Source organism: Pongo abelii, chromosome 1 (genome assembly GCF_028885655.2).
Source record: "Pongo abelii isolate AG06213 chromosome 1, NHGRI_mPonAbe1-v2.0_pri, whole genome shotgun sequence".
NCBI lineage: Eukaryota > Metazoa > Chordata > Mammalia > Primates > Hominidae > Pongo > Pongo abelii.
Window position 1 is genome coordinate 121,124,876 of NC_071985.2, and position 7,672 is coordinate 121,132,547.

General features: G+C 43.3%; 1 long non-coding RNA gene across 1 annotated transcript; it reads left to right on the forward strand.

Annotated features, from left to right (window-relative positions):
* The first annotated feature begins 310 nt into the window (after positions 1-310).
* Positions 311-6,739, forward strand: LOC103891809 (uncharacterized). Its single transcript, XR_656047.2, has 4 exons — positions 311-1,126; positions 1,255-1,386; positions 3,502-3,565; positions 5,661-6,739. It is a non-coding gene; the product is annotated as an uncharacterized LOC103891809 (long non-coding RNA).
* Positions 6,740-7,672: the final 933 nt, after the last annotated feature.

The following is a 7,672-nucleotide window of genomic DNA, read 5'->3' on the forward strand; positions in this document are numbered from 1 at the left end:
GACATGACTTCAGAAAGGCACAGCCCAATCCTATTGCCTAATTTTCTTCGTTCTTAGGCCAAGACTTTGGCCTGTAACAGTGTTTGGATTTCTGGCCTTTTGGGTGACCACTTTAGTTCCTCCTTTCTTTACCTACCAAGACAGAAATATCTTTAACAAATCATCAGTAAAGTAATCCATGAATTCCAAGCAGTTGAGAAGGTCAGGCTACTGCTGCTTCTTCCATACCATGCTTGATAAAAATGAAAAATTCAATCCGCCCATTGTCCATCACCTGGTTGTACGTAACACAGAGATTCACTCTCTGAATATAGTACGAAGACCAAAATGATTGGAAAATTATGTATGCTTAACCTCTCAGAGGAATCAGATGACCTCAGTAAGTATTTTTTGAGACCATTAGGCCCTGGGGATCCAAAGACATTGTCCCTGTCCTCTCCAAAGCTTTGGTTTTCTTCCCAATAAACATATGTATGTTTATTTGGTTTTGCATTGGCAAGTGGCAATCAGTCGGGTAAATTGGCCCTTGGGAAATTTTATCCTGCCAAAGTGATTCACAAACCACAAAAATGTGGAAACTACCATCCTTAGAATACCAGTCATGGCCTACACTTCACAAGATAGGCTGGGTTTGGGTCTCCTCTTCCCCTGTTGGCTGTTACCTCTTACAACTACTAGGCAAATCCTGAATCTTGGACACCACTTCAGTCCTGTAGTCACTAATTGCTGCCTGGCAAGAAACCATGTCAGTCTCCTGTCTGAGTTCAATGGAGAATTGTCACTACTAACTTGAAGCTCTGGCGGTAGATCTTCCTCTCCCAAACGACCCCAAAGCAATCTAACATCAGGGAACCCAGTGAGGCAGAGTGGTGGCTGAATCATATAAGTGGAGATAAACATGGTCCCAGGTGCCATCAGAGAGTCAACAGACCCCAGGCTTCAAAGCACATTGCTGATTACTCTTGATGGAGGACCCACAACTGTTTTAATCATGCAATTATTTTAAGGATGAATTTATAAGAAAGGAGATTCACCTCCCAGCCATTTTGCAGGGTGGCTGTCAATAGATTGGCCCAAAAGGAAGAACAAGGAAAAGGGCACTAAAGAAGATAAATGAAAATACAAGGTAAGAAGTGGGTAGAAGCTGTAGCATTGTAAAGAAATCCAAGCCAAAATTGTCAGAGGTGGGGAACTGTTTTTAAAAATTATTTTGATGATAATGATGACTTTTTTGTTTTGTTTTTATATTTTAAGGGCATAAGCTGAACTGTGGACATCCTGCCACTGGGAATTAAGTTAAAGTAGAAAAAAGCAGAATGTAATGGGGAGTCGCCTCACAAGAAGAATTTGGATCAAAGCATGGCAGTGAGGGGAAGCATTGAGCAGGTGAGAGTGAGGCAGAGGCTTTAGTCCTGCAAGAAACAGTCACCTGACTTTAAAGCATGCCTGTGTCACTGACAGCATTTAGCAGTGCACAGTGTGCAGAAACTTGGCTCGACAGCCCTCCTGATGCTGACAGACAGGGCAGCTTCACTGTGGAGCACTGCACAAGCTCATTTGCTGCCTTCATCAGTCTGTAGGTGCTGACTTTGCTGGTAGAGTCACCACCGCAGCCACAGGGCCTCTTCTCACTTACCCACTTCCTCCCCATTCACGTTGCTCCTCTCATCAGAGACACCAAGGCCCACTGGAGCCTGCTTTACTTCACTTACATCAGAGGTTTGGGATGGCACATTGTAAATGATCTTTGCAAACTTTTCCTTTTGTACACTTGAAGTTTAAGCAGAGAGGCAAAGAGTAAGTGGCCCAGGAGCAAAATGTCTACATTTCTAAAATGGGTCTGAAATGAAGCTCATCTGAAAATGTAGCTGGAGGCAAAGACAGCTTTCAGGGTCAAAGGTGGGCAGGATCTCACAGAGTTGCAATCCTGCAGATTTTTTTTTGGTTTGTTAAAAAGAGAAGGAAGTTTTTTTAAAAGCTAGATAGTACCCCCTTAGTTGGCATGGTATGAAAAATAATCTAAAAGATGTTTATCATTTTTTGAACTGCAATTGTGAACATTTTAACTGGGAGGAGTGGGTTTCATATTCCAACACAACTGGTCATGCCCCGAACTTGGGAAGGGAGAGAAGAAAACATTTTACAAAGGAAAAAATGAAATATTTGTTACCTAAAATTTTCTACTTTGACAAAAATGAAAGTTCAATTTACAAGCTAAAGGAACATGCTGTTGACTCTTCAGTGCACGCCAGAACATCCTACCAATGGCCTCAGCTCTGCCAAACTTGGCACCTTTCATCTCAGAGTTCCCGGTAAACACTAATTTCCACAGCATTCTAAAGTTGGCCAAGTCATTCAAATTATAGTGATGACAGGTTGGGCGATAGGTGGCAATTTTCCTTTGTTGTCATTACCCTTCCCACATACTGGGCAATTGAGGCATGGAAGAACAGAGGTTAAGATGTTGGCTTCAAGGTTCAGGACCAAATCGGTGGCGTGCCAGGAACCAAACCTTGAACATTCATGTCATCTCTGGGAAGTGGCTTTTTGATTCAGCACTGGTACTTTCCAGTGTCAGCACTTGTATGTGTCAGTAGCTAAGTCTCTCGTCCAAGGGCCCCAGGTCCTCAGCCTCTGCTTCATCTCAGGAAAGCCCTCTGGCAGTTGAAGAGAATGGGGTAGGTGGGGAAGTAGGGTGAGGCCTCAGTGAGTTTGACGGTTGGGTGCTTGAATGGAAATCTAAGAGGGGAAGAAGGGCTCTGTGATTGTGAATTACTATAAGGAGAGGTTATTGGATTGGAAAGAGCTGGCAGGACTTATACTATGTCCTCCCTTGATAATGATGCATCACAGTGCCATGGCCAAGCCTGACCACACACTTCACTTGCCCTGCCCCCTTGGGTGTTAGGTATATCCCTTCAACTTTGGAAAGGGGCATAACATGTAGATACTGGGGTAGATTTTCCTGAGGTCTTATTTGTATCCACCTTTAATAGAAATAAACAGGACACTTATTTCTAAGTTGATAAAAATGGCCAGAGTAGCTAAATAACTCTGTGTCAGCTGGACTTTGATTATTTTTTTAAGCGGCAGAAGAGAAGGATGAACAATGTTCACTAGGTAGAAAAGGTTAGAGCAGTAGATGTTTGTTTCCTCCCATCATCTTCATGATCTCTTGCCTCAGAAAAGTGGGAGAAAAACAAACCAACACACCACCTGATGAATGTCCCACCCCACAGAGTAGTCTAACTCTGTGTCTCAGCAGGAAAAGGGGAAAGAGGAAGAGAAACTGACATTTAATGAGTGCCAACTCTATATTGGTCACTACATATAAATAGTTTAATTTAATCCTGTTACAATCCCCTACTATGTAGATATTATTATCCCCATTTTTAAAGATAACTATTCAGCTCTTGCAATTAGGAAACCATGAGACCAAAACTTAAAAGCCAGAGCTTCCTGACTCCAAAATCCTCTTTCTTTCCTGTTATCCTGCTGAAGTGCCAATTTCAAATGAAGACTGACTTGATCCTGAACATAACCTACAAGAAGAAAGGGACCGCAGGTGGGTACTGTCTTCTTACCCAACATGGTTATTAGCACACCCTCAGTGACAGAAAGGGTCAGGATGCCAAGTGGTTGTTTGCAAACGCTGTTTGGCTAAAGGATCTAATTCACTGCATGAACACATTTCTCTCCAGGGTGTGGGATGCAGGTCCTGGTGAAGGGTCATAGACTGTGGAGGAAGAAACCCTATGGCTTGTTTATTGAAAATTCAATTAAAGTTTACCCTGAATCACTTGTCAGTAAATTTACACATGCCTTAAACTAGATGGACCTTTGAAATCATATTCCTCTTACCCTTGTTATAAAAATAATAATAGCCACATTTATTGAGGGCTTATCACATGCCAGGAGCTGTTCTTTAGGCTTTATATGTGTCATTTAACCCTCCAGCGGTTCTATGAGGAAGGTATTATTATTTTCTCTTTTTTACAAATGAAAGGCACAAAAAGGTTAAGAAACTTGTCCAAGGTTACACAGGAGAGAAATGGCAGAACTGGGATTTGAACTTTCAAAGCTGGGCACCTCTCAACTATACTTTCTGCTACCTGTCATCAGGGAAGATGGTACATAGACAGGAAGGGTGAGTTTTTTCCTGAGTGTTTGTTTCTGTACTTGGAGAAGGAGATATTTTTCTCATTTTCCATTTCTAGAGTAATAGCAACCTTCTGCCACAGAAAGCACCAGATCCCTTTACCCCCATTCATGTTAATCTGCTGGATAAGTCTATTCAGCAAAATCTCTTAGTCCTCCTTAGTCATTACATAGCTTTATTCCTCCATTTCCTTCTCCTCAGCTGGTCTTTGGCATCTTCCTCTTGTGTTAGGAGTGAGGGGTGATCATAGACAAGGATCTCCTTTCTCAGCAGTGGGTTACCACTCTCTGGTATGGTCATTGTCCTGGACACCCAGGACAGTGGGTGTGGTTGAAATTAGAGAGTGGTTGAAATTCAACTTCTTGGATACAAAAGATCCCACGGTGATCACAGGCCTCACCAAAGAGAAGCAGGTGGTTTACCCACAAGGAACATTGTCATCGAGGTTAATGAATGCGTTCTTACATAGTCTAAATATAAGTATGTGGACCTCACTGAGGAGAGACCAGGCCCTCAAGAAAGGTCTTGGAAATCCCACATTCTGCTGTTATGGAGAGGGGAGTAAGCCAGATGCAGCAACCTCAGCTTCTGATTTTGACTGCTGAAACTCACATCTGCCTACCCATCATGTGTAAACAGGGTTGCAAAATTACTCACTCCACTCACATGCATAAAGAATGTATAGTTTCTTTTTTCTCTTAATCACCCTGATCTCCCTTATGAGCCCTCACCTGCTGGGTAGCAAGAAAGAAAAAAATAATTTTAGCTCAATAGATTTTAAAGCTAGTCTGATACAATTATTTAAGCAGTTTCTTTAGGCTTAATTTTTGACTTTGGGATAAGGAGTCTTTCAGATTCCTTGCTTCTTCTGGTTTCTTCTCTGTAAATGGCACCAGTGGTTCTCAGACCAGGTCCCCTGGTGCCCTCCCCACACTGCTCTGCCCTCTTAAACATGGTGGTGTGGGGCCATGTACAAAGCAGTGTCCTAACAAGGAATTTCAAAGGGAATGGGGAAAGAGCTCTCCTGCTCTTGATGTTCTCTAATTGATTTCATTCTTCAGGCAGAACGCTGGAGAGGGGAGGGTAGGAGAAGACAAACAGCCTTGCTGCCTGGCATGTGGCCACTCCCTACCTCTTGTAGAACTGGCTGGAAGAGGAGGCTTGCTAGCCTCTATCACAGGCAGAGGAATATCCATTTACACTTAAGGGAAACTCTAAGATCAGAGACTTGGTTCTTGAACTTCTAGAGATTGTAGAATATCTAGTTTGCTTTTCAAGCTGTTGTGATTACCAGTCCTGACTTGCCAAGGCATTAGGCCAGGCAAGGCCTCTGCAATGTGAGCTGAAAGAAGAGGGGTTTAGAGAGGAATGGAAATACTGTGTGTGACATTGTGAAATACATATTTGGTCTTTGTGTTAGTCTGTTCTTGTGTTGCTATAAACACCTGAGGCTGAGTAACTTTTTTAAAAAGATGTTTTATTTTAGCTTGTGGTTCTGCAGGCTATACACAAAGCATGGTGCAGGCATCTGCTTCTGGTGAGGGCCTCAGGAAGCTTACAATTGTGATGGAAGGTGAAAAGGAAGCCAGTGCATCACATGGCAAGAGAGGGAACAAGAGAGAAGGGGACAGTGCCACACACTTTAAAAAAAAAATCTTATCTCATGAGACAGAACGAACTGAGTGAGAGTTCACTCATCCCCAAGGGAATGGTGCTAAGTCATTCATGAGGGATCCCCCCGCCGCCCCCGTGATTCAATCACCTCCCACCAGACCCCACCTCCAACACTGGGGATTACATTTCAACATGAGACTTGGAGGGGACAAACATTCAAACCATATCAGTCTTTAACCCCTCTTCCTGACATACAACTCCTAAAACTCTTAGGATCTCCAAAGTGCTGTCTTTTTATGTGTTAATAATTGGCTAGGGGCTCATAGCCCCTAGGTAGCTTCAGGATAGGGGCTGGTCACTGGAAAGACCATGTCATAATTAGAGGGTTGGGACTTTCAGCCTAACCCCAGCCTCTGGGGAGGAGAGAAGGGCCGAAGCTCAAGTTGATCACCAATGGCCAGTGTTTTAATTAATCATGTGGCCAGGCACGGTGGCTCACGCCTGTAATCACAGCACTTTGGGGGGCTGAGGCATGTGGAGCACAAGGTCAGGAGATGGAGACCATCCTGGATAACACGGTGAAACCCCATCTCTACTAAAAATACAAAAAATTAGCTGGGTGTGGTGGCATGCGCCTGTAGTCTCAGCTACTCAGGAGGCTGAGGCAGGAGAATCACTTGAACCCGGGAGGCAGAGGTTACAGTGAGCCGAGATTGCACTACTGCACTCCAGCCTGGGCAACAGAGCGAGACTCCATCTCAAAAAACAAAAATAAATAAAATAAATAAAAATAATGAATCATGCCTGTGTAATGAAGCCTCCATAAAAACACAAAAGAATAGGGTTCAGAGAGCCTCTGGATAGCTGAATATCTGGAGGCTTCTAGAGAGTGGCATGTCCAGAGGGCATGGAAGCTCTGTGCCCCTTTTTCGCCCTATGCACCTCATCATCTGTATGCTTGGTAATTTCCTTTATAATATACCAGTTAAATGTAAGTGTTTCTCTGAGTTCCTTGAGCCACTCTAGCAAATCAATGGACCTCAAAGAGAGGATCGTAGAAATCCCAACTTGAAGTCAGTTGGTCAGAAGTTCTGAGGCCCAGACTTGCGACTGACTGGTAGGAAGTAGGGGCAGCTTTGTGAGACTGAGCCCTCAACCTGTGGTTTCTGCTGCTATCGCCAGGTAGATAGTGTTGGAACAGAATTGGAGGGAGCCCAGCTGGTATCCACTGCAGAACTGCTTGCTTGCTTGGTGTGTGAGGAGAAACCCACACACATTTGGTCACAGAAGACTTCTGTGGTCACACAGACTTCTGTTCATCACAGAAGTCTTCTGCGATGATTGTTGTGGTGTGAAAGCAGAGGAGAAACATAGTCTGAATTTTTCCACTTTCACACCGTGTTTGCTGAACATTGCTCAATGCAGGCTTGGGATGGTTGGTCGGGGGTGTGTAATAGAAGGTGCTTAAAAGTGCTCCTCTACAGTTTTGAAGTCTGTGGGACAAGAAAAAAGTGCTCCTCAATGGGGAGGCAGGATAGTTTAATGCTTAAATATATGGAATCTGGATCCAGACTGGGCTCTGGTATTTCCTTGTGATGTGGACAACTTTACTTATATGTAAACTCAGTTTCTTCATCCTAAAATGGCATAATAAGAGTATCTACCTCCTAGGGTTGTTACAAAGTTTAAATCTGTTAACATATATAAAAAAGACTTTCGCCTGTCTCATAGTAAGCACTCAACGAATGTTAGCTATTTAGATTCCAAACATATATAACATTCGATTATAAACCATGGAAACATCTTATGTATGGTGTAGCAGAAAGAACAGGGATTTTCAAAATAGCCTAAGTTATATAATCTTGAGCAAGTTGTATGGCCACTGTGAGGCTTGTCTGA